This window comes from Saccopteryx leptura, chromosome 7 (assembly GCF_036850995.1).
Source record: "Saccopteryx leptura isolate mSacLep1 chromosome 7, mSacLep1_pri_phased_curated, whole genome shotgun sequence".
In the NCBI taxonomy this organism is placed as follows: Eukaryota; Metazoa; Chordata; class Mammalia; order Chiroptera; family Emballonuridae; genus Saccopteryx; species Saccopteryx leptura.
This window is the reverse complement of record NC_089509.1, coordinates 38,628,018-38,655,317: the sequence shown is the minus strand read 5'-3', so window position 1 is coordinate 38,655,317 and position 27,300 is coordinate 38,628,018.

Genomic DNA, 27,300 nt, shown 5'->3' with positions numbered 1-27,300 from the left:
CCTTAAGCATGGCTATAAATTTTATGGCAATGTGGATGATAGTTGGAAATTTCTGTGAATTAAAAATATATCTACCAAAAATTATTAAATATAATGTTATAGGCCCTGGCAGGTTGGCTCAGTGGATAGAGCATTGGTGTGTGAATGTCCCGGGTTTGATCCTGGTCAGGACACACACGAGAAACAATCATCTGTTTCTCTTCTCCTTCCTCTCCCCATTTCTCACTCTTCCTCTCCTGCAGCCAGTACCTTGATTGGTTCAAGAATTGTTTCCCCGGCACTGAGGATAGCTCAGTGGATTCGAGCATAAGCCCCAGATGGGGGTTGCCAGGTGCATCCCGGTTGGAGTGAGTGTGGTATTCTGTCTCTCTAGCTTGCCTCTTCTCACTTAAATATATAATGCCATAAGCCATGACTTAAAACTTGATAATTTTTTAGTACATAAAATTAAGATCATACCAATACATACAAAGCACATTAAATACCAGTTCAGACTCTGAGCCTCCACTGTCTCTTTTTCCAGGATGGCTCATCAGAGGGGAAAGCAAAGTTTTCATGAAGGAAGCTGAGGCTGAATTGGACAGTATTTACCTCATTTCCATACCAGCTGTCTTTCATACCCTGCAGTGTGGTTTCCCCAAGAGATCCTGCCTCAAACTCATCACACTCAACCTGAAATTTGAGGGAGTTATAGTTTTTTGGGGGTAAAATTTTCAGCCTTTGAAGATAGAGGCTGTTGGATAAATTCTCCCTTTCTTCCTTTCTCCCCTTTTGGGGAACTCAGGCTAAAATATTATCAACGTATAAAATTTCTGGAAAAGGTACTTAAGAAACAATACTGGTTAACAAAAAAATGAAGTTGATATAATTTCACTTTTTTTTTTTACCCTTTTGTGTCATTTGAAGAAAGGTAATGTTTTTAAAGTATACTTACACTAAAAATGATTTAACAAATACATTTAAAAGATTAATGGTTCTATGAAGGCAGGGTAAACAGAATTCTGAAGAGCTTAGACTGTCTACACCAGTGGTAGTCAACCTGGTCCCTACCGCCCACTAGTGGGCGTTCCAGCTTTCATGGTGGGCAGTAGCAGAGTAACCAAAGTATAAATAAAAAGATAGATTTAACTATAGTAAGTTGTTTTATAAAGATTTATTCTGCCAAACTTAACGAAAATCTGACATAAAGTACTTGGTAAATAATTATTATTATATGCTTTAACTTGCTGTAACTCTGCTTCATAAATTTTATAAAGTAAAGTTACTTCCCTATTTTATAAATCACCATTACTGTGGAACTGGTGTGCGGTTAGAAAATTTTACTACTGAGATACAAAAGTGGGTGGTAGGTATAAAATGGTTGACTACCCCTGCTCTAGACTATATAGCACCTCTGGCAATTCATTTGGGGAGAAGTTGGATGTGTGACCTTGGAGATGTAAAAATTCAAAAATGTATAAAATTGGTGCAATTTGGACATTGTTGATTTGTGATGAAGTCTGATAAATCCTTCTTTTTACATTAAATACAAGTATCACTTTAAAAATATATACTGAGATTCAGTAAGTGTGAAAGATCAAATTGGTATTAATGTTTAAGAACATATAGTTCCTATATCTTGTTTTCACTCAAAAATAAACCGCAACCATCAACTCTGTAACATAAGCTATATTAAGGTCGAGTGCATCAGTACAAATAAATAAGCAGCAACTAAAACAAAGCGTATCAACCCAAAATTTAGCTTAATTTGATAAGGTGGGAGGTTGAAAAACTTTTAGTTTAATGGATTAAAAGATATAAAACTGAGCCTTCTTATGGGAATTAAAATTATCTAGAAATAGAAAAAGGACTGAGAACTGAAACAAAGTTAATTATAGTCATTTTCTGCATCTTTCAGCTGAAATAGAAAAACTAACTTTATTTCATATGAGAAGGAAGTGGTAATTATATATTATTTATTTCTTTTTCTTAGTCTCTTACTTCAGCAAATTTAAATTTAAAATTTCCAGTATCCTTAAATGTGTCAGAGATGCAGAGATAGTACCATTCAATGAAAATGACATTAAAAGGAAAGTTTCATAGCTTCAAAATTAACCCATAAGCCAGTGCTTCATGTAATTCTAACTAATAAGACAAAGAAGTACTATTTCTCAGCACACACTGTGAGAAACACTGCCAAAACCAGTTGTACCTTTGGAAGACAATGACCTTCTCTGTCATGTTTACTTCTGTACCTCCAGAAGAAAGAGCTTAGGCACTCAATGTTGTGTGTCATGACTATGTGACTGACACTAAGTCAGTGGATGAATGAATGAACAAATAAATGGGTGGCTGAGTATATTAGTGCTAGATGAGTAATTGAAGAGCTGAATAAATGAAAGGATGAATGAATAAATACATGAATTGTTGAGTTGATGAATTAATAGGTGAATTAAAAATTAAAACACAAAAATTACTACAATTACATACTGAAAGAAAAAGGCCACTTTTTCCTCCTTTATTGCAATGGCCTTCAATCCTCATTAGTTATGGAGAAAAGACTGACAACAGTCAGAGGGAATGGGGGTTGAGAAACTAGATGAAAATGGTGAAGAGATTGAACAAAGGAAAAAAACAACTTAGAGACACAGGCAACAGTGGGAAGATTGCAGGAGAGAAGGGGGGATGGGGAGGGTAGAGTATGGTGATAGAGTGAGTCTCGACATGGGGTGGTGAACACACAATGGAATATACATATGCTGTGTTGTGTAATTGTGCGCTGGAAAGCTGTACATCTTATTAACCAATGTCGTCCCAATAAATTCAATAGAAATTTTTTAAAGTTGAGTGTAACAGATACAGAAGATGATAAATTTATATTCACAGTGACTTTTATAGACATCTTTCTGAAACTCTAGTAGGAAAACTACACATACAGAATGGAAACAATCTTATTAACACTGCATTTGAATCTGCTATAATAAATGTAAACATGACATAGTGGTTTTATAAGTTGACCGTGTGCTTTAGCTGTACAGTATGGCTGAAGTATATGGGTGCTAGGAAATAGTATTATTGTTCACAATTGACAGAAAACTACTCAGAGAAGTCAAATGAAAATAATGGCATATATTTACAGCTATACTTACGTGGGATCAAATCCTGACTGTTATTTACCAGTTATGTTACCTGGAAAATTTTATATAACATCTCTGAAACCTAGTTCCCTTATTTGTGAAATGGGTTAATAAAAACTACTTCTCTAGATAGCTGAAGTAATACATTTGATGAAATGTCTTGTCTACCTTCAAATTGCCTGATAGAGAATAAGCACTTGATAAATAAAATTTTAAATAAAAGATAACAGATAAATGATAGAGATTAAAACCCTACCATTCTACATTTTACTACATAGCCTTATCACAAAATATTTTCTATATATTCTTACAGCAGTACATTTGACTAATTTTGTGTCATAAATTGTATTCCCTGTACCAGTGTTAATTCTTTTAGTTGCATAGAAAATCCAATCTGAACTAGCCTCAAGCAGAAAAAGTGGAATAGTACAAGGGGGTGGCTGACACAAGGCCCTGCTGGAAACAGACACAATTACATCTTCCATATCTTATTTTATTCATTCCACAGGGCTCTTCCCTCAAGGCTGCAAAATGGCTACCAGGGTTTATGGGCCTGGCAAATACAGTTCAACCCAGCTAAAAGAAGAAAGGAATTGTTATACAGGACCTCTTGTTCTGGGAATTTTTTGGTAAGGACTTACTCTGATTGGCGTGGCTTATATCACCCACCCCTTCCTGAACAAAATCAATATAGACAGAACAGTGGGGCACCCTGATTGGCTGAGATCTGTTTCACATGTCCAGCCACAGTCCTTGTGAACAGGGTTCCACCTAGATAACATGAGTGAAGAATGGTGAAGATCTAGTTGGTTCAGTGGTAGAGCATTTGCAGGTCATATGGATGTCCTGGGTTGGATTCCCAGTCAGGGCACACAGGAGAAGCAACCATCTGCTTCTCCCCTCCCCTCTCCCCCTCTCTCTCTTTCTCTCTTTCTCTCTCTCTCTCTTCCTGTCCTTGTTGGTCTCTCTCTCTTCCTGTCCTTGTTGGAGCAAGTTGGCCCTGGGCGCTGAAGATGGTTCCATGGCTTGCCTCAGGTGCTAAAATAGCTCGGTTGCTGAGCAACAGAGCAGCAGCCCCAGATGGGCAGAGTATCCCTCGGTAAGGGGCTTGCTGGGTGGACCCCAGGTGGGGTGCATGTGAGAGTCTCCCTCTGCCTCCCCACTTCTCACTTCTGAAAAATAAAAAAAAAATTTTAATTAAAAAAAAAACCCAGTGTGGTGAAGATCTGATTTCCAAATAAAAATGCTGATTCTTTGTATCAGAATGGATTTTTTTATATACAATGAGGGATTGATGCAAATACCTTCTGTGTCTATATTTTACAATGGAAGAAACTGTGTACTGTCTAATAAATCTTTGTCTACCCTACTTTGTAAAATTACCATTGTCACATGTTGTTCTTTTTAGAACTCTTACAGTTTTGGCTCTCATTTTTAGGTCTATGATAACATGAATGTTCAATACCATATTATATACTTCAGAGCTATTTAGGGAGTATACTTTAAATGTTCTTATCATAAAAAATGATAATTAAGTGATGTGATCTAGGTATTAGCTCATGCTACAGCAGGAATCATATTGCAATATATAAGTGTATCAAATGAATACATTGTACACCTTATACTTACACACTTTTATGGGACATCACAGACCATCACAAATATGCCTACCAAGGATCAAGAAGTAGATACCCCAGGAAGGATTATGAAAAAAATGTGAGGCATTTGAGGAAACTTTTCTGTGTCATAAGGTAAGATATGGGAGCAAACTAGCAAGAATAGTTTTCCAAAACCTATATTTGGCCACTTACATTTATTTCTTGCAATCTCCAATCTTTCTTCTCTTTTGTTGATTATTAGGTTAACTAAAATCTTTTTGAAAATTATAGGCTACCTTAGTGGCATGGAAAATATCAAGAGGAGGTGGTTTTATCCACATTTAAGTGAAAGCGATAGAAGGGGCGAAATAGACCTCTCGAGTCAAGAGAGAAATAGCAATGGACTATATACCCCCAAGAGAGACCCTCAGCAGAACCAAAACCTCAGAGATTCTAGGATTTTTTTTAATAAGGAATGTTTTATGAATTATTAATTTCTCATAGAATATTGAAGATTAATTCAAAATGTCAGTACTTATTTTTAAAAATAGGATAATTCCATGGAAACATTTCAGCCTAAAGCAAAATAAATATAAAATATTCTCCTCAAAGAATTACAGTTTGTTTGGTTAAAGATTCTCCTTACACTTAAAATCATCAGGTAGGAAGTCATAGAGCTTTTAAATATTTCTCATTTCTGCTTACCTGCCAGGAACATTAAAAATACAGAATCTTAGCCAGGTAGCTTAGTTGGTTCGAGCATCATCCCAAAACACCAAGGTTGCAGGTCGATCCCTGGTCAGGGCACATATGGGAAGCAACCAATGAATGCACAACTAAATGGAACAACAAATTAATGAGCTCTCTCTCTCTCTCTCTCTCTTCTCTGTCTCTCTCTAAAAAAAGAAAAGAATTTAAATACATCAATGGAGTGTGTTATGAAACCTCTGTAGGTGTTGGGGAATACATATTAACATCTCTTTAATAATTAGGCATTTTGGGGGAACATAAAGTATATTGAATAAAACCTACCTTCAAGCTCTGCAGCATAAAACTATAAGTTCTCAAAAGGAGCACAACACTAATGCTGAATTTCTAAGGTATTCTTTGGTTTGCTATATATAAGGATCTTTCCAACAAAGAGTTTTAAATTTTTTATTTTGTCTGTGGTGTATTCTTTAAAGTGAGAAAAAGAAAACTATATTTAGGAAGAAGAAAAATAGAAATGTACGTCTATTGATAACCTATCCTGTCCCAAGAAGTATTTCTCTTTTTATTATTTATGAAGATATGTACAGAGTCTTAGAGTGCAGTACAATTAATTTTGACGAATGTGAACACCCATGTGACTCACAAACATATAAAGAATATTCATGTTACAGCAGAATTTTTATTGTGAAAACTAACTACCAAGTCAGTCCTCAACACCTACCCTTCACTCAGACCTCTGCAGCCCTATTAGGATAATTACTTTGTTTCATTGTGTTGCTGAGTACTATCTCATGTTTCTTCATTCTCCTGCTGGTGCGTATTTGGATTGTTTCCAGTTGGGAGATTTTATGAATAAAGCCTTGTGAACATTCTTGTATGAGCATTTTTGTAGACACATATTTTTATTTCTGTTAGATATATTAGGAGAGGGTGTGCTCAGTTACAGTTGGGATAGGAGTTTAAATTTACAAGAAATTTCCAAACAGGCTCTACCATTTTACATTCCCACTAGCAATACGTGAGAGTTACAATTCCTCTTTATCTTCAAAAATACTTGTTATTATCAGTCTTTCCAATTTTATACCACTCTATATGCAGTGTCATTTGCATTTCCCTGATAATTAATGATGCTGAGCATTTTTCATGTGCTTATTGGTCATATGTATATCAGTCTTTATGAAGTGTCATTCAAGTTTTTGCCTGTTTTGGGTGGCATTTTGCTTCTTATTACTGAATTTTAGTAGTATTTTATGTAATCTAGATAGAGGTTCTTAGATATATATAATGCAAATACTATTTTCTCCTAGAATGTATCTTATTCATTCACTGAAAGTTTTAAATTTTTATAATGTCCAATTTTTAATCCTTTGACTTAATTTAGACAAATCTAAGTGAATGTATAATGTGTACTTACAAAGAATGTGTATCCTACGGTGTATGGGCTTAGTGTTCTATGAGTGTCAATTAAGCCAAGCTAGTTGGTAGAGATTTCAAGTATTCTCTAGCTTTTAATTTTTGTTTGCTTACTTAGTCCATCAATAATATAAGAAGGGGAAAATTGGACAACTACCTGCAAAAAAATGAAACTAGACCACCAACTTACACCATTCACAAAAATAAACTCAAAATGGATAAAAGACTTAAATGTAAGTCATGAAACCATAAGCATACATAGGCAGTAAGCTCTCCGACATCTCTCGCAGCAATATATTTGCTGATTTATCTCCATGGGCAAGTGAAATAAAAGACAGAATGAAAAAATGGGACTATATCCAACTAAAAAGCTTTTGCACAGCTAAAGACAATTTGAACAGAATAAAAAGACAAACCACACAATGGGAGAACATATTTGACAATATGTCTGATAAGGGGCTAATAACCAAAATTTATAAAGAACTTGTAAAACTCAACACCAGGAAGGTAAACAATCCAATCAAAAAATGGGCAAAAGAAATGAAGACACTTCTCCAAAGAGGACATACAGATGGCCAATAGGCAGATGAAAAAATGTTCAACATCACTAACTATTAGAGAAATGCAAATTAAAACCACAATGAGATATCACCTCACACCAGTTAGAATGGTGCTCATCAACAGAACAACACAGAATAAGTGCTGGCGAGGATGTGGAGAAAAGGGAACCCTCCTGCACTGCTGGTGGGAATGCAGACTGGTGCAGCCACTGTGGAAAACAGTATGGAGATTCCTCAGAAAATTAAAAATGGAACTGCCTTTTAACCCAGCAATCCTACTTTTAGGAATATATCCTAAGAACACCAAATCACTGATTCAAAAGAAGAAATGCACCCCCATGTTTATGGCGGCATTGTTTACAATAGCCAAGATCTGGAAACAGCCCAAGTGTCCATCAGGGGATGAGTGGACTAAAAAGCAGTGGTACATATATACAATGGAATACTACAGGGACACAAAAAATAAGGAAATCTTACCTTTTGCGACAACATGGATGAACCTGGAAACTATTATATTGAGGCAGAGAAAGAAAAATATCATATGACCTCACTTATTTGAGGAATCCAGTGAACAATATGAACTAAGGAACAGAATGGAGGCAGGCGGGATCAAAGGGACCAGAGGGAAAACCAACAGAGGGAAAGGGGATGAGAGCATGAGATCAGAGAAGGGAATGAGATTGGTAAAATTATATAAACATAACACAGCATTATAGAGAACAGAAAAGCAAATCCTGGAGAGAAGGGGGAGGATGTTGGGGGAAGGGGTAAGGGGGATGCTGAGGGGAACACAGGGGTGGAGGCGATGTATTCAGTGGTGTATTCAGTGGGACACTTGAATCTATGTAAACACAATAAATTAAAATCAACCAATAAATCAATCAATACATAAAATATTACATAAAAATCTTTATAGATTTATTTCTCTTTAGTTCTGAAAATTATTAATTATTGTATTTTGAACACTGCTATTTATTATTTCATTATATATTCTCAATTGTCTTTTAGTTTTGTTATAGTAATTTAACTACAGTTAAAATATGCATCCCTAACTTATTTTGAGTTAATATAATGCCAATTTTCGAATGATATTAGAACTGCCTAATAATATACCTGCATTTATGCTGTTTCCTTCTTTGTGCTGTTGTTATCATGATTTTACTTCTACATAATTTATAAGTGTACCAAAATAGCATTTTGTCATTTTTCTTTAAACAATCCATTGTCTTTTAAAGATATTTGAAAATAAGGAAAAACATTTTATTTTGGCTCACATATTTACCATTCTTTCTCATGCAGACCTGAATTTCGACCTGGTACCATTTTCCTTCAGCCTTCAGAACCCCCTTTAATATTTCTTTTAGTGCAGATCTACGAATAACACATTCTCTCAATGTTGTTAATCTGAAAATTTGGCCTCCATTTTTGAAAGGTATTTTCTGGATATAGACTTCTAGACTGACAGTATTCTTTTTCTTTTTCTTTTCTTTGTTAAAAAATTTTTTTTATTATATTAAGTGAGAGGTGGGGGAGGCAGAGAGACAGACTCCTTCATGTGCCAAGACTGGGATCTACCTGGAAAGCTCTCTACTGGTGCGATGCTCTGCCCATCTGGGGCTGCTGCTCTATTGCTGGGCAACCGAGCTATTTTAGTGCCTGAGTTGAGGCCATGGAGCCATCCTCAGCACCTGGGGCCAACTTTTCTCGAACCATTCAAGCATTACTGTGGGAGGAGGAGAGAGAAAGAGAAAAGGGAGGGGTGGAGAAGCAGATGGTCACTTTCCTATGTGCCCTGACTGAGAATCCAACCTGGGACTTCCACACACCAGGCTGACACACTACCACTGAGCCAACTGGCCAGGGCTCTTTTTTTTCCCTGCAGTTTTAAAGATGTTATTCCATTGCCTTATAACTTATAGTTTCTGGTTAAAAGTCAGTGAATATTACCATTATTCTAGTTGCTTTTAAGACTTTTTTAACCTTAAATGTGGTTGTGTTTATTCTACTTAAGATTCTTTGAGTTTTGAGATATAGACTTACATTTTTTCACTAAATTTGCATACTATTCAGACACTATCTCTTCAAATATTTGTTCCATCCAGTCTCTTCCTCCTCTTGTTCTGGGACTCCAAACACAAAGACTTCCATGAGCACAAAATGTTCTCAGTCTCAGAATCATTACTGTTTTGTTTTTGTTCTGGCCAGCATGGGTGGGATTGTTATATTTTATAAGTTTGGACAGGTCTTCTAGCATATCTCTGATAATGGCTTCAGAATATAACAATTAGAGGTGTCAGGGTATTTTTGAAGACTATAACTTTTAGTCCCTTCCTCTCATTTGGGGGAGGGGCCTTTGTTGTCTCCTAACCCTTTTATTTAGTATGGATTGCTAGACATTTAGAAAAACTCACACTCAGTGGCAATGGGCAAAGTCTCACACATGTTGAATAATGAAAGGTTAAATAATTTTTAAAGAGATTCTTCTTCCCTTCCTCTTTTACATGTCATAACCCCATACGTGAACTTCTGCCTAGTTAGGAGTCTTCTAATTTCTGGCTTCTTTTTAGACTATTTCTTCTATTTTTGCCCATTAAAAAAATTGACAAAACATAATTTGCTTATTATCATTTCCCTCGCTTTTTCTACTACTTCTGTATTACAATAGTTCTGTGATTCTTTATTTATCTGGAAGCTAGATTTCTTGAAGCCTGACTATTCCAGAGCCTAGTTGCACATTCAGAATAAAGAACATGGCCTCTGAGGAGCCTGATCTGTGATAATGCAGTGGCTAGAGCTTCGAACTGGAATGTAGAGAACCCAGGTTCAAAACCCCAAGGTCGCCTGTTTAAGCATGGGCTCATCCAGCTTGAGCATGAGGTCACTGGCTTGAGCATGGGATTATAGACATGACGCCATGGTGGCTGGCTTGAGCTCAAAGGTCACTGGCTTGAGCCCAAGGTCGTTGGATTGAGCAAGCATTCACTTGCTTTGCTGTAGCCCCCCCTGTCAAGGCACACATGAGAAAGCAATCAATGAACAATGAAGGTGCCGCAACAAAGAATTGATGCTTCTCATCACTCTCCCTTCCTGTCTGTCTGTCCCTATCTCTAACAAAAAAAAAAAAAAAAAAAAAGAGAAAAAAAAAGGAAAGAAAGAAAGAAAAGAAAATGGACTCTTGGCTGTCAAAAGAACCTTCCCAAAACTCAAGCCTTTCCTTCTCAGGGTGCCAAATGATTTATTTACATTATTAACCATATGATATATAAAGCTCAAAAAAGCTTATTATAGAGGTTACCTAAGAGAACATTGGACATAGAAAATTTAAATGGAGGTACGAGGTGGTTCTACTGAGGCAGACTCATGCCATTTGTGTGAGGAGTGACATTTGATAGCAAGGGAGGAGATAGAGCAACTACGGAAACAGAATTATCCATGCTCGGCAGTGTAGAGCCATCAATGTAAGTCAAACCAGAAAGGTCAGATTAAATAGAGTGGAAACCATTTAGGAAGGCAGGGAAGTGTGTAATACATTTCAGAAAGGATCCTATCAAAATATTTGTTAGTGTTTATTTGCTATTTAGTTTTAGAGCTTAAAAGATAAGTTTAAGTTTTATTAAGAACTCCTCAGAACTCTGCAGTTAGAATGATGAGGTATTCCTGTGCCACAGAAAATAAAAATAGCCCTTATGCTTTCATCAGTTTTAACAGCATCTTTTTTATGATTATTTTTGTCTTGTTTTTCAAATGAGATATTGAACAACTACCTCGTCTCTCACCCACACATATTTTAATATATCTAGTTTTTTTCTCTGTTTGTATCTAAAAGTGGCTATTTGCAATAACATCTTGCATGACACATACAGTACAAAAATAAAAGTAAATTACTGAATTCCTTTACACATTTATTTAGATGATAGGATCAATGTTGAAAATAATTTAAGATGGGTCCCTGAATTCTGTACATAGTTTCAAACTATTTAAGTGCATTTTCAGTTTCACAGCTTGTTTTCTTATAAAATGTTTTAAAATATTGAATATTAAATAGAAAAAAATTATTCATAATCTTAAATAATATGATTTTTTTATTTTTGAATATATATTTTCTGTTTTTCTCCTCTGCACATATTTGCCATGATTCTAGTAATACTGCATTTATAATCCATTTTGCTTTTTATCTAACATTATATGCTAAGAAATATTGTTTCCATATTCTATAAGATTTTTATCTTGTGGTGAAATACACATAAAATAAAATTTACTATTTAATCATTTTAAAGTATATAGTTTTCAGATTTCTTAAATTTTCATTTTAAAAAGTTTATAATTATTCAACCAGGAAGTATAATGTCATTTATCTTACTATTGTTCAATTGTTAGATATTTAGGTCTTTCTTTCTTTCTTTCTTTCTTTCTTTCTTTCTTTCTTTCTTTCTTTCTTCCTTTCTTTCTTTCACAGAGACAGAGAGAAGAACAGCTAGGGACAAACAGGCAGGAAGGGAGAGAGACAAGAAGCATCAATTTTTCATCACACTCTTTAGTCTCCTTAGTTGTTCATTGTTTGCTTTCTTATATGTGCCTTGACTGGGGTGGGAGGGATATAGCAGAGCAAGTGACCCCTTGTTCAAACCAATGACCTTGGATTCAAGCCAGCAACCATGGAGTCATGTCTATGATCCCATGCTCAAGCCAGCAACCCTGCACTCAAGCCAGATGAGCCCATTCTCACGCTGGGGACCTCAGAGTTTTGAACCTGGATCCTCTGTGTCACAGTCTAATGCTCTATCTACTGTGCGACTACCTGTTCAGGTCATTTGCTTTTTTTCAAAGCCTACATAGTATGATGACAAACAAATTTGTATACCTAATTGTAAGTTTCTTAAATTACTTTTCTTATGATGTTTTCCTACAAATGAATCTCGTTTCATTTCACCATGTCCCACATGTCTGAGCTTAACAGTTTCAGAGCTAACTTTCAAAGATCCTTCAACAAATCATTTTCATAATGCAGATACTTGTTTCTAGTTTATCAGACATGTTAACTCCTATTTTATATTTCAGATTGTCTCAGTCAAGGCATATATGAATGCTTAAAAACTATAGTTCTTCAATAAATTACTTCTCTACTCCTTTCAATGAAAATAAAACAGAATCTGCAATGTTTAATGGCTTCACTTTATTTTTCAAAACAATCATTATGATATTGCTTTTAAATAATAATAGCACAATAATCATAGTTATGGTGATGGCTGGCAATGATTAGAATGACTGCTCTGAATTCCACTGGAAATTATCAGACTTGTTTTCAGCATCAGGTAGACAAGAAGATAATCAATCATTTTAAAATTCAGTTTAAAAGATGGAAATATGTTTTTACCAAAAGAATATGTAAATATAAATGTGTTACATAAGAAAGTATGCAGGTGATTAGATAAAGAAATTGGAAATTTGAAGTCAATCGCTAAAATTAAAATTAAACATCATATATACATACATATATCTACATATAAAATTATCAAATATTGTATCACACATGAATAGTTTACATTAAACACATCTGACAGGAAAAAAAAACTAAAGTCATTTAACCTTTTTTTAGTACAGAGCTGCTTATGATTGCAATGACACAATTCCAATCATGTTGTTTCAGTGGCTGGATTGTTGTATCTTCCTAGACCAAAGGAGGCAGGTAACACTTTGTGTTTACTGAGGAGAGTGGGCAAGAAGCAAAGGGGACTGGATGAAAATGTGTCACCAGAATATTCTAAAAGAGCTATGGGTCATAAAGGCAGCTCTTATCACAGATTCTACTGTTGTTTATGGTTCAGAGGCTTAAAATACTCCACATTGCTCCTTCCTAGTGTGTGCCCAACTTGGTAATCTGTTCTTTTCATTTTCTTATTATGACTTCTATGACTATTCCAAGGTCTGCCCTCATATGTGGAAGATTAAAAAAAAAAATCCTATGGGAAGTATCAAAAGTTCTATGAAGACACTCTAGCAAATATCTTCCTGAAAGTTAAAATTCCTTTAAAAGACAAAGTTCTTAATTTTACAATTCATGATGAGACCTAAAATGCAAAAGGAAATAGAAAACTCATCACAAGGAAGTAATGAATTGTCTCAGAAGTAAACCACTGGTTTACTTGGTCAGCACTGGCTGTCCACTGGGAGCTTCTAAAATATGCAAACGGCAAGACCCCAGATCAAGTGGATTAGATCTCTAGGGGCGGTGGCCAGAGAATGAATGGCACTTTTGAATCTTCCTTAGGTCCAGCCAGCGTTTAAGGCCAAGCTGTAAACAATTCTGCTCCTACATTTTTACAACTCTTTACAATTTCTAAAACATTTTCTCATTCATTGTCTCATTTCATCTTGATTGGCAACACAATAGAGTTCACAAATGATTAGAATCCTTATTTTATAAATCAAAAACTATGAGGTCCTAAGAAATTAAGAAGCTACCCCCAAGTAGCACAGTGTGAGGATTTTAAGATCAGAAAGAGGGAGCAGAATACGAAGTGTAAAAATTTTAAGGTGTTTGGTAAGAGAGGCCCTGAAATCGAGGAGAAATATGTAGAAAAATGAGATACAAGTCACCAAAGACAAAATTTGCCTGTGTTTTTTTTTTTTTTGGTTTCTATTATAAATAGGATAAACCCAAAGTCTATATCAGGGGTCCCCAAACTACAGCCCGCAGGCTGCATGCGGCCCCCTGAGGCCATTTATCTGGCCCTCGCAGCACTTCCGGAGGGGGCATCTCTTTCATTGGTGGTCAGTGAGAGGAGCATAGATCCAATTGAAATACTGGTCAGTTTGTTGATTTAAATTTACTTGTTCTTTATTTTAAATATTGTATTTGTTCCTGTTTTGTTTTTTACTTTAAAATAAGATATGTGCAGTGTGCATAGGGATTTGTTCATAGTTTTTTTTTTTATAGTCTGGCCCTCCAACGGTCTGAGGGACAGTGAACTGGCCCCCTGTGTAAAAAGTTTGGGGACCCCTATAGGCCCTATATGGTCCATCACAGAAAACTGATGAGGATGAACAATCTGTAAACCAGAAGGGACCACAATATACAGAGGAGCTGCAAGTTGAAATCCTTGAAGCCAGGACTTGGCTGATCCTTTGCTCTCCTACTATCCCCAGTTAATTCCCAACAAAGTATTTTTAAGTGACTGAATCAGAGTAAAAATTTAAATTACCTAAAATTATAAAATTGTATTTTTTCCAAAACTGTAAATGAGATTATGTAATCTTCAGAAACACTAATTTAAAATCTGCTTCTGTTTTACCTATCTCTCAATTTTCAGCTATTCCACTACATCTTCCTCCACAATTTTCCCAATGTGCCTTCCACCGTCAGCCCTCTGAAGATCCTTTTATTATTAATTGCACTAAGAAAAATCCCTTCCTCTTCCAGAGAAGAAGGAAGGAGGAAAACTGATTTAGATTAATAAATTAATATTAGGAAAGGAGAAATCTGTGACTATGTCCATGTTAATAATTTCGTGTTCCGCCCCACTTCTGCTCAGCTGAGAAGTGATGGCTTCCCAGGAAACAAATATGAGGCTCTAACAGGCATCCCCAAACTACTGCCCGTGGGCAACATGCGGCCCCCTGAGGCCATTTATCCGCCCACTTCCGGAAGGGGCACCTCTTTCATTGGTGGTCATTGAGAGGAGCACTGTATGTGGCGGCCCTCCAATGGTCTGAGGGACAGTGAACTGGCCCCCTGTGTAAAAAGTTTGGGGATCCTGCTAGCATTTATGTAATCCTTCCCTCTCCAAGGCTCTGCCTTCGTTATGGGGAGGGGAGGTTGTATGGGAGTATTTAGCTACTAGATAACCCACTTACATCACAAGTCACAGTAATGTTGCTTATGTTTTGCTGATAGCATATTAGAGGGTCTAATTTCCATAAGCCTGGCTGAGGGGCATCCTACAATGAAGACCAGGAGATCTTCTTATGCCCACCCAATGGGATTTCAGTTCAAGTGTCAATTTTCAAGGAACAGGGGACTACTTCAGTGACTTCTGGATTGTCACATTTGCCATTGCACCTCAGGTTTGAAGTTCATTCTGTTCCTTGATAATTAATAAGTTTAACCCTTTCTGCCTTAGCTCAACTGAGTTCACCTATAGATGGAATTTGCAGGCTGAGTAGAGAAGCAGTTAAATTCTTACTAATTTCTGAAAATTGTTCCCATATGAAGTTGACTTAGATTCTTTTGAGTATCTGCTTCTAATACTCTCTCTTGGCAGATGGCATAACATAGGAATTCTTTTGGTCTGGACACAAAGAAAAATATTACCTTGTTCACAAATGTTCACTAAGAGTTGTGGCATATAATTATGAATAGTGAGCCAGCCTACCTAATACAGTCATTCTGGGCAGTGAGCGAGTCCACTCGGAGACCTCGGTCTTTGTAACTGAGTCCATACAATACTTTAGTGCTAAACCCAGCAGGCTCTCCAAAGAATAACGTCTCTTCTCTGATTCCAAACTGGCTAATTCCTAAACCATATTTTTCTTAATTTAGTGAGTTCTCATATGTTTGATTTTTTCAAATGTTTGTAATTAAAATCAGTGCAATCTTCAGGATTTTTTTAACTATCCTAATTACCATCAATTCATGGACTACCATGATAGTCCTTTCTACCAAAACACTCCTTCCAAAATTGTTCCAACAATTTGGCAATTATAATGAATAGTCTTTTTAAACTCTGGTATAGGGAGATTATTTGAATATGAAGTATGGTCATGTGCCTAAGTAAGACCTAGAATCCTGACTAAAAATTTCCAAAAGACTACTTTTTGTAAATTTAGTCTCTACATTGTCCTGATTCAAACTAGTGGCATGGTTTGAGGGAATACAGTTAGCAACCAGAAGGAATTTTTTTTAATCTCAAAATAGTTGCTTGTATGAAGCAAACGATGAGGCTCTAATTACATAGTCCTCAGGAATTCTCTTTGCTCTGCTACCTAGTTCTTTTACACTCCAGATATTTCAGACGATCTTATCATAATTATCCCAGTTATCCCTCCATAGTTAGTCCCCAGGTAAGTATTTTCTTCTTTTCTACTCTGCTGAAATTTAATCAACATATGATGTATGTTGACCTAGCATTTCTCCTATCAATTAAATAAAATGTCTCCAAGGAGGAGAGATTGAGTGAAGTTTGGCCATCATAGGATTCTGGAGAGGAGAAAGCTGTTTGAATTAATGTTTCATCTACATACTTGTTCCTTAATAACTAACCGACTTTATCTTTTTTGGTATAATATCTCACTAAATGTAATTTGAGAAAGCATTACATATTTCATGGAATATAGCCCTCTCAGTTTCTAGGACAGCTGTGCAATCCAAGAATAGCAATCATGATTGTACTCAACATCATGGGATGATGTTAGTCAGAGGAAAGACAATAAAAAATTTGTGAAATTGTAAGGACAAAATGAGAAGGAAAGAAAAAAGTCTGAAAATTTAGTGAGAACATCAGTGTACGGATGCCTGAAAAGCTACAAAACTAGTCTCGAAGTTGGGAAAATAAACAATTTGGGTATAAAAACGGGAAGAGATTGAATGAAATTTGATAATGTGACGATGGGAAATCGTGTTGGCTATCTTCCATTTGGCCCTCTGGACCTACACCTTCCCTTGCTCACCAAGCTCTGTTTTCCAAAGGGCTGATCTGTACTGATTTTGTTCACAGGCTTGCTTGTATTTTGGATTTCCTTTGATTTTTGCTAAAGTGAAATAGAGACAGTAAATAGCTGGATGGGGAGAGAGTAAGACTGGCTAAGGTTTTTGTTTTTCTAACTCTCTTCTACCAAGTCAGCATGATTTAGCTGCTTCCACTACAGAAGGCCATCGGGGAGTCCTGCCCAAGCCGCGCCTCTTTCTGGCTGCTGCCTTGCCCATCTTTGCTGGTTCTTTGGTATCTCATTTACTTTGCTGAATTCCCCATGTACCCACCCACCCTGCTATGAATGGTTTCTTTATCAAATTCCCCTCAGTTACTAAGTTCAAATTTGCTGCTTCCTGATAGCACCCTAATTAAGATTTCCTAAATTAAAAAAGAAAGATTACTACGCTTTGAAACAACATTGAAAATCAATTCCCAACACAATTTTCTGGTTCTTAACATATGTCAACTTCCTATAATTTTTTTTTCCATCAATAGTCTTTAGAATATGATATATCTTTATATATACAAGGTAAAGGAAAAAAATTCTATCACATAAAATACGAAAATGTATATTAAAATTTATATTATTTGGCTTTGTATTGGATTAATTTTTATATGAGATGGGGAATATATTTGTCTTTAAAGATGTCTTATGTTTGTACCTAAAATCAATTTCTTTTGAGGATTGAGAGTGAAATGGGCCACTTAGAAGACTGCTGCTTTGTTAAAAAAAATTATTCTGTGATAAAAATATGACTGTAATTTAATCAAGTATTGACCTTACCTCTCTGTAACATACACATGAACTTCCTCATAAATAGAAGTTGTTTTATCTTCACACAGAAAAAGAATTATTTAAAGAGTATTAGGGGAACCTCTAATAATTGTCCCAAATTGTCTCCTTCTCGCAAATTTTAAAATGCCTGAAAGATTTCCATTCCTTGGGCTTGGTTAAGCATTGCCCTCTTCCTCCTGTTTTCTCTCTTTCCTCTTTGCAGATACATTTATCTATACAGCATGAGCCACACAATAAATCATTAATAGCTCAGAGTGAATTTGCTATCAGATTGTCTTTTGCTAGCAAGAGTAAGGCCCTTGAGCTGCCTAAGAGAACAAGGGCTTTGTCAGTGTGAGAGGCGGGACTAACAAACTGAAGGGAAAAGCAGCATGGAGATGTTTTATGTGCTTCATAACTGATGGACGTCACAACTGACAGTTCTGCAGGTAAGCAGCACAAGTTTCTCAGTAAAGCCTTTAAAAAGAAAACAGAGAAGGAAGAAAAAAATAAAGGGGAAAAGAAAAGCAAGTAGCTCTTTTGAAACCTCCCATTAAATCCAAGTAGTAATCCATGAGTCAGTTACCCTAAACTAAATTATGAAATAATTCTGGCTCCCCTATTCCCTACAAGTTATATAACAAACTGCTCATTAACCTCTGAATGGCTCCTCTGCAAAGTTCCTCCTCGGTTTTACATAGTCAACTCATCTACATCCTCTAGTTTAAAGTCAGAGATCATCTAAGCTTGAAGAAAGTAAAAAAGTAATCAGATTTAAGAAGCACAGTAGAGATACACCAAGAATGACCACAATAGCAAAAGAAATAGTGATAACAAAATTTTGGTGTCAGGAAGAAGGCACATTCTTTAATTCTCTGAGATAATTTGCTTATTTGTTTGAGTATGTTCCAACTTTTTCTAAATTACATATTCAGAACCAGCCTAGAGCAGACCTCTCTAAGATCTTCTTTATGTCCAGATGTGTTCTATTCTTTTGTTGTTGTTGTTGTAAGAATGGGAGAGAGAAAAAGACAGGGAGAGAGAGAGATAGGAAGCATCAATTTGTAGTTGTCACTTTAGTGTTCATTGATTGCTTCTCAAACATGCCTTGACTAGGGACTCCAAGTAAGCCAGAGACCCCTGGCTCAAGCCAGTGACCTTAGGCTCAAGCCAGAGACCATGGGATCATGTTGATGACCCTGCACTCAAGCTGATGAGCCTACACTTAAACCATCAAACTCAGGGTTTCAAACCTGAGACCTCTGAGTCCCAAGTCAATGCTCTATCCGCTCTATCACCACTGTCAGGTGAGGCGTGTTCTATTCTTGAATCAAAATGTTTTTTCTTTCTCTTGAACTTGTTGAATCACTCAGTTGAAAGATTTCTTTTAACTCAAGCTTATCAGTTGGCACATTATAACACTGTCGTTCAAAGAGACCTGCTCTTGCTGTCATCAAAAGAAATTATTTTACTCTGCCCTAAACTCTGAAGTCCATTTACTGTTGTTAGCCTCAGCAATTGCTTTATAATGATTTAAGCCTTTCAGTAGCGCCCTGAATAGCCCTACAGTAATTACTTGCTTTTCTAATTTAGTACCATGTACAGAAAACTTGCGTTTCAAACCATCAATAGCTCATCCTTATCGATTATGATGAAGTTAGTGCGTAAATGTTCACATTTGTCATTTCAAAGATAAATATAAGGGGTTTCATTTCCAAATCTTTACTGCAAGTTTCTAATTCCACATTGTCAACTCTTTAAAGGAGTATTTCTTCTCTTCAGCATTGTGTGCTTAATACACAGGTAAAATCCTCTCTTGCTCAACTACTCTGTAATTTCATGCCTCTTCCAGGTTCGCCTTTATAAATTTTCATGTAATTTTTCTGGTTTTCATATCTTATATTATCTTCTCTGCCTCACAGCTGCAAGTAGAAAAATAAAGACCTGCTTTGGGCTGACATTTAAAGGTTTATTATTCTCCCTTTGATATATGAGCTTAATGCTCATTAACACTAAAATGAACCATCTGAGAAAAAAAGCAAAAAAGCTTCCTTCAAAGATCCTGAGATAAATAATATAACACAGTCTCTTCTTTCCCTCCTCACCAAAGTGATATTAACAAATTCCTCATTCCCTCAAAGTAAGCTTTTAAAAGTTTAATACTGTCTGCTTTCACTTTTCAAGGGTTTTGCTAATGCTGTCCTGGAATCTGGTTGCTTTGTTAGAAATCCTTTTACTTTTCAAAATAGATTTAATATATCCTCTTGCATTCCATTTTCTAGTCTTGCCCTTAAAATGAAATTTAAAACAACCTCTAAACACTGAGTTACTTGAAATTAAATAAAAAGCATGTAATCCTTTGGGATACATGATCACTTGGTCCTCTTGGGATTTGGAGAGCTCAATAGTTGTAGGAAATTTTCAAATTAAAAATTTAACATAGGTATTTATATTACTGTTCTTTGTTTTTGTTTTTAGCAAGAGAGACAGAGAGAGGGAAAGACAGGGACTGACAGACAGGAAAGGAGAGAGGTCAGATGCATCAACTGGTAGTTGTTCATTGATTGCTTCTCATAGGTGCCTTGATGGGTGTAGGGGCTCCAGCTGAGCCAGTGAGTTGGGTTCAAGCCAGCGACCTCAGGCTTCAAGCCAGTGACCATGAGGTCACGTTTACAATCCCATGCTTAAGCCAGCAACCTCAGAGTTTTGCACCTGGGTCCTCAGCGTCCTGGCTGACACTCTATTCACTGCGCCACCACCTGGTCAGGCTAAGTTAATGTTTTTTATTGACCTCCCTCCCACCCAATTCCCTTTCTGCTTTGTATTTTTGCCAGTTTCTTTCTATGTAGGTTTATTTATAGAATCAAAATATTTTAGGTAAAGTCAAACTTACGCAGCCTCTGTTAGGAACTCCTAGGAACAATCAGAGACCTTTTAAATCATACCCTTTCATTCTGCATCAGCCAGGAACACATCTTGCCAACTGAGTCAAACATGATTTGATATAACTTTTCCCAGATGACCTATCATATGTGAATCATGTATTAGAAATAGTTCAGGAAAGCAACTGTGTTTTCTCTCCATCATAAACTTCTAATTACTAAAACAACATTAAATCCTAGGATTTCCTGAAATGGAAAAACACCTGGATTTCCTGAAACAAATATTAAATTCCCCAAAGGGATAAGAACTTGTCCATTCTGCAAGGTGAGTGTTAAGTTTTCACAAGTCTTTCCTCAGAGCTCTTAATGTTAGTGAACAGGCATCTCTCCACTATGGTAGTTCTAAACAGAAGTTCTCCAGAAATAGGAAATACAAGCACCACCTCCTGTTAGTGCTAATTTCAATTCCTACCTGGGTTCCCCTTTCCAGAATTTTCCACTTGCTCAAATTCTCCATCCTCAAGTTACAGTGATTAATGCTGATCAGGATTATCTCAGGGTTCTGTTTTGTGTAGCAGACTGCATGCAGAGATAACAAGATAGCTAGAGTTTTCCTATCTGATGGGCTTCACTGCTTCAGCAGCCTGGATGGTGGAGCATTTTCCATAAGCCTGTCTGATAAGTACAGTCAGACTGAGTAGGTCCTCTAACACAGGACTTGCCCCTTCCTGTAGCAGATGCCGAGATGAGAACAGCTGACTTAGGCTTCATTCAGGGAACACTAAAAGTCAAATATATTAAAGCCCAACTGTATCTTCCTCAATCTGATAAGACGTTTATTAGCTTTTAACACTGAGGTTATACCAGGACTTCTCAGACTTTGTGTCTGTCACTTTCTGAGAATCCTCTTTTGACGCAGGGTCTGACCCAGTGAATCTGGGGTTGGTATGAGATTCTGCATTTCTAACAACCTCCCAGCTGATACTAGTCCATTGCTGGTCCACAGATCACCCTTCCAGAAGCTTAGTAGTTCTCAGACTTTTCATGGGCAAAAGAATTCCCTGGGGAACTTGCTTAAAACTTGGAGTCCCAAATTCATTGCCCCAGATATCTCAGGTGGAGTCCAGGCATCAATTTTTTTTTAAAGTGCTCCTGTTCTCAGGCTTCAGTGTATTGGCAGACCACTCTCTAAGAAAGACAAGTTGAAGGTGTGCTGGACTCAACTTTGGACAAGGCGTCAGACCAAGGTGCCAGACGCTCTTGGCTTGACCACATACTAAATCTGTGATCTAATGAGTTATATAGTATCTTTTATGCACAGTTCCCCAAAACTATAAATGGGTGAAGCATTGTCTACTCTACTGGTGTCTCATATTGCTCCGATGTTCCAATGAGATCACGTATGTTCACGTCTGGCCACCTTCTGTAATTGTTTGCAGATCACTTGATTCCACATTCTGCCTGATGTAGTGCCAGCTTTTTGATCCTTTAAAATATTCAAAGAGGATGACAGTAATATTTTCTGAGGGAGTCCTGGTACCTCACCTGGAAGGCTCAGATGCTGAGAAGCACAGCAGAGCATCTACGTAGGAGAGTTGGTCAGAGGGGTGGGCTTCACCTGACCAGAGTTGGCTATCAGGAACAACTACAGACACAAATTTGAATTTATAAATCCCTAATCTCCTGGAAGATGACTTTTCTCTTCCTGCTCCAATAATATCTTTGATAGTTTTTTGTTCTTCGAGCCTAAAACTTGGGTTTAGAGGACAGTGTGATTCCCTGGTGAAACTTTTCTTTTCCCTCCTGGACAGTAAATAAAGTGGATCCGTGACCCTCAGTGTTTGCCTTAGCCATGTTTCTTAGGCTAAAGTGATGACACTGTCTTTGATAAATTAAAAACAATGCAAGTGTCAAGTAAGATTCTAGTTCTTTTATTTCTTACATTTCATTGAACATCTATTCCATCTCGTAGTTACATCAGCCAACAGAAAGCATCCTCTCATCTTTCTAAGTACATCCCCTTCTACCCCCAGCACCCTCACATTCAACATCTGTTGTTTATTCAGTTGCAGGAAATTCTCTTTTGGGAGAGGTCATAATTTGAAGACACGTGGTGGGAACTCACTTGAGCGATGCAACACGGCTCCCGCAGCGGAGGCGTCTGGGGAGAGCTGTGCTCTCCGTGCTGTGCTCTCCGTGACTCTGCAACCTCACGCTGTGCTGGCTGCTCAGAAAGCCCAATGCTGCTGCGCAAAGATGAACAGTAGGTCCCAGGAAGGAGTTTAATGAATGTATAGAGTGTAACAACTGCCTGATGTTATCTTTTAACTTAGAAATGCTTTGTTCTTTCTGGTGGTCTACAAATGCTTTGTTCTTTCTGGCGGTCTACATGACTGCCCATCACGTGGTTTTGCTGTTCTCCTTTATAAAAAAGGGAACCCCATTCTGAGAGGAGTGCAGATTTTGCCTGCCCACTACCATTGGGAGGAAGCAGCTGCTGTGCCTGTGTATGTAAGTTTCTCCTATTAAAGCTCTTATGAATTTGGATAAAGCTACATGTCAGTTCTTCTAAATGGATCCTGAATTTAGACCTTTGGGGCTTTCCCCAATGACATTTGAGTGCACAACCCTTGGAAATAATTATCTGAGCCAATCTAAAATCCAAAATATTAATTGTAAAAATAAAAATACCGTATTTCTCCATGTATAAGATGCTCCCATGTATAAGACATACCTTAATTTTGGGGCCCAGAATTTGGGGAAAAAAATGTATTACATAAAGTTATTGAACTCAAGTTTTATTTATCATAAAATTCATACAATTCCTCATCACTGTCAAAACTCCCATCCATTAGCTTGTCCTCATCTGTGTCTGATGACAAATCACTGTCTTCATCTATTGCCTCGTCCTCAGCTCCATCTATGGCATTTGAAATGCCACACTTCTACAACCACTGTATAAGACGCACTCAGTTTTTAGACCCCAAAGTTTTCGATAAAGGGTACATCTTACACATGGGAAATATGGTAAGTGAAATTGAAATATGTAAAAATAGACTACGCAGTATACAAATCCACATTCGTGACAAAATACAGATGCACACACACATACATTCATGCAAATGCACACACACACATATGCATAGGAAGTTTTAAAATGTTTTATAACTCAAAAGTATTGCATAAGCTTGCACTGCACTCAGCCGAGTGGGTGAGCCTCTGTGAGACTTGGAGGAAGAAAGCTGACTCCTGGGCGCCCAAGCGTGCTGAAGGGCTCCAGGACCGTTCTCCTCAGACAGGCTCACACTCATCTGCCTGCACCCAAAACCAAATGTCTTCCCCAGCGGACTTCTTCCTGAAATTGGAATATTTGAAAGTCTTTCTTTGGAGGTTGAAACAAAAGGAGGAAAAAAGCCCGTGGTGAACTTTGTCAGTTGTCTGCACCTCCATTAAGTCTGTGTGCTTCTTCCACATAGACTTCTATATTAGCTCCTATTGCTACTGTGACAAATGACTACAAATCTAGTGTCTTAGTACAACACAGACTACTTTTTTTTATGGTTCTGGAAGTCAGAAGTCCAAAGTGAGTTTCACTGGTCTAAAATCAAGGCGTTGGCAGGGCTGCGTTCCTTCTGGAAGCTCTAGGGGAGAATCCATCTCCTCGCCTTCTCTAGCTTATAGAGGCCACCTACATTCCTTGGCTCATGACAGCTTCCTAAATCTTCCTAACCAATCACATAGCTTCTCACTTTTTCTCTGAGTTCTGTTTTCATCTTCATTACTTTTCCCACTCTTCTGCCTCCCTCTTTCACCTTTTAAGGACACTTCTGATTATTAAGCCAATCCAAATAACCCAGGACAATCTCCTCATCTCAAGGTCCTTAATCACATCTGCAAAATTCATTTTGTCATATAAGGTAACATACCCGCACGTTTTAGGGATTAGGATGTGAATAGCCATTATTCTGCCTACCATCATGTCTAGAACACTACAGTATAAAAAGGCTGGTTTTGATAATAGGGCCCAGGAAGTAAAGGACCTGGATAGAAATGGGTAGGACTCTAAATAAAGATACTAAGCACCTGGGAGAGAGATGGTGTTCCCAAACTAGGGAGAAAGCCCCAACAAAAAGGTGAATGGTGACGAAGTCAAACTTCTTCCACTTCAAAGTTTTAATTAGGGTTGGCTACAAAATAAAAAAATATGTAGGCAATAAACACAAATATGCTTATCACTATATAGAAATATATGTACATATATAAAGGCACATACACATACACATATCTGATGAGAATCATACTTCTTGTTTTTGGTGGTGTCATATGAATAATTTTTTCTTCCACTTTCTGTTATTTCTTTGGATTCTATCTTCTAAAAATTCTCCCTTCCTGCTGTGAACTGCCTTATTCCAAGTTACCTCTCTTCTCCCTTGGATTACTACAGTAGTGTCTAAAATTGTCTCTTACTCTCATATTTGCTCTATTAATCCCTTCTCCAAACATCTTCCAAAACTGTCATTCTAAACCTTCGCCCTGCTGCTTCTCCAGCCTCAGCTCTTTGCTGGCTTTTCTCGCTGAGCTTTTTGATGATCTTTGCAGCTAGGCCCCCTGCCGTGTCCCTCACAGTCCCCTGAATACCTCCACTACTATTTCATGCCTTCTCGATGTTCCACTAGACTATATCTCCCTAAGGACAGGGATTGCTATACCCAGCATTTTACACGATGCCCAGCATGTAATAATTTTTAGTAAATGTACCACTCTTCAAATAAAAATAAAGATAGCTTTTCCTCTATTTTCAGACAAGAATTTAGAGGGTGCTTCTGACCTCACCAACACCCCTTTGCAAACTACTTTTTCCAGGGAAGACTTTAGTAGTGAGAGTCCAGTAGTCATTGGTCCATATCCTTTGACTCATAGCGATATCCTTCAGAAAACTAATCATTGCGACAGTATAGAAATGACTAATTATATGTGAAGTATGATCACAGTGATGTAAAACATGGATAGCAGTATAAGCAAGCATCTATAAGAAAGCTAAGATAGCTATGTTATTGTAGTGGCAATGAGCTTCCTATTTTCAAAATGCTTTTTAATTTGGTTCATATATCTCCCAGGGCAATTGTTTGTTATTATTGATAGAAAACTAGGTAGACAGCGTTACACCCGCATATAAAGTCATAACCACATACCCATTCAGCTCCGTCAAATGGTAGGTGTTTTCCTACATAACTCTAGAAAATCAGTTTTTTTAATAAAAATTTGACTGATTTAATACTTCATTTACTTGTCCACAAAAATCATATTTGGGTAAACTTCAAGCCAGTATGGTGTCAGATTTTGTGTTCTAGGGAGGCAGAGTTCGGGCACTGACCAGAGTAAAGCAACGGAAATGCTCACACACAAAATCTTTTGAACTGTGTTTCTATTGTTTCATATGCTACTATGAAACCCTAGGTTATGAGTAAAATGATACATAAGTCACCACCCTTGACTCCAAGAAAGACAGATGATCAGATGACACTTTAAACACTATCTCTCTTCACAGTATAGATGTTATTATCTTTTTTTTCAACCCAAAACTTAAGGTGCAACTTATTATATAAATAATATAAAATAAAATAAATAGCATCAGGGCTGCTTTCTGAAATGATGCAAACACTGCATCATTTTGTAAATACAACCTAACTATGTATCTTTTATCTTAATTTTAGTATTCCTACCAATACTGCCTGTTTAATAACTTTGGGTTTGGTGGCAACAGTCAACATTAACGAATCCTTGAACCTTTATCAAATAAATCTCAGGAATCAATTTTTATTTTTTTAAACAAAATCAGGAAGGGTTTTTGTCAAAAATTGAATTCTGCCTTGGTTTTCCCAGTGACCAGGAGCCCAGCCAGGGTCCTTCATCAGAACAAAGGTGCTCCTCGTGCTCTGATCACTTAGGAAATTACAAGCATCTTCAGAGCTCTCTGCCAGGAACCAGAAGCAGAGATCAACATATATTTTTTTTCTATTATGTGACATTATCACATTTCCTGTGAGCAAGAATTACTGTACAAAGCTGTATATACAAAATCAGGTCTACTTATTTCAAGAATAACTTCAATTCTGAGCTCAGTCCTACATTCAATTTGCCTCTCCTTTGCTCTGAACTCCGCAAAGCCTCTCTCACCATAAACGCCCTGTACACCTGACGGGGGCTCTTCCCGTGCTTTCCCACTTCGAGGCAGCTGCAGTGGCCTTCAGGACTAACAGCACATCTCCGTCTAGGAGTGGCAGGAACCACAGAGATTTTCTTACCCAGCCAGTTCATTTATGGATGGAGAAACTGAGACCCATGTTAAGTGACCTACCCAGGATTAAAGACCAAGTTAATAAGGAACGAACCCTATCTCCTGATTCTGATGCCTTTATATTCTCTCCTAAACTGTGCATTTCCCCCCATGCTCCCCTCTGCCATTCCACAATGCCTATTAAACAAATGTTCCACTTCTAATAAGAATAGTGCTATAGATTGAGCAATGGTGTCTCCCTAGAATTCACAAGTTGAA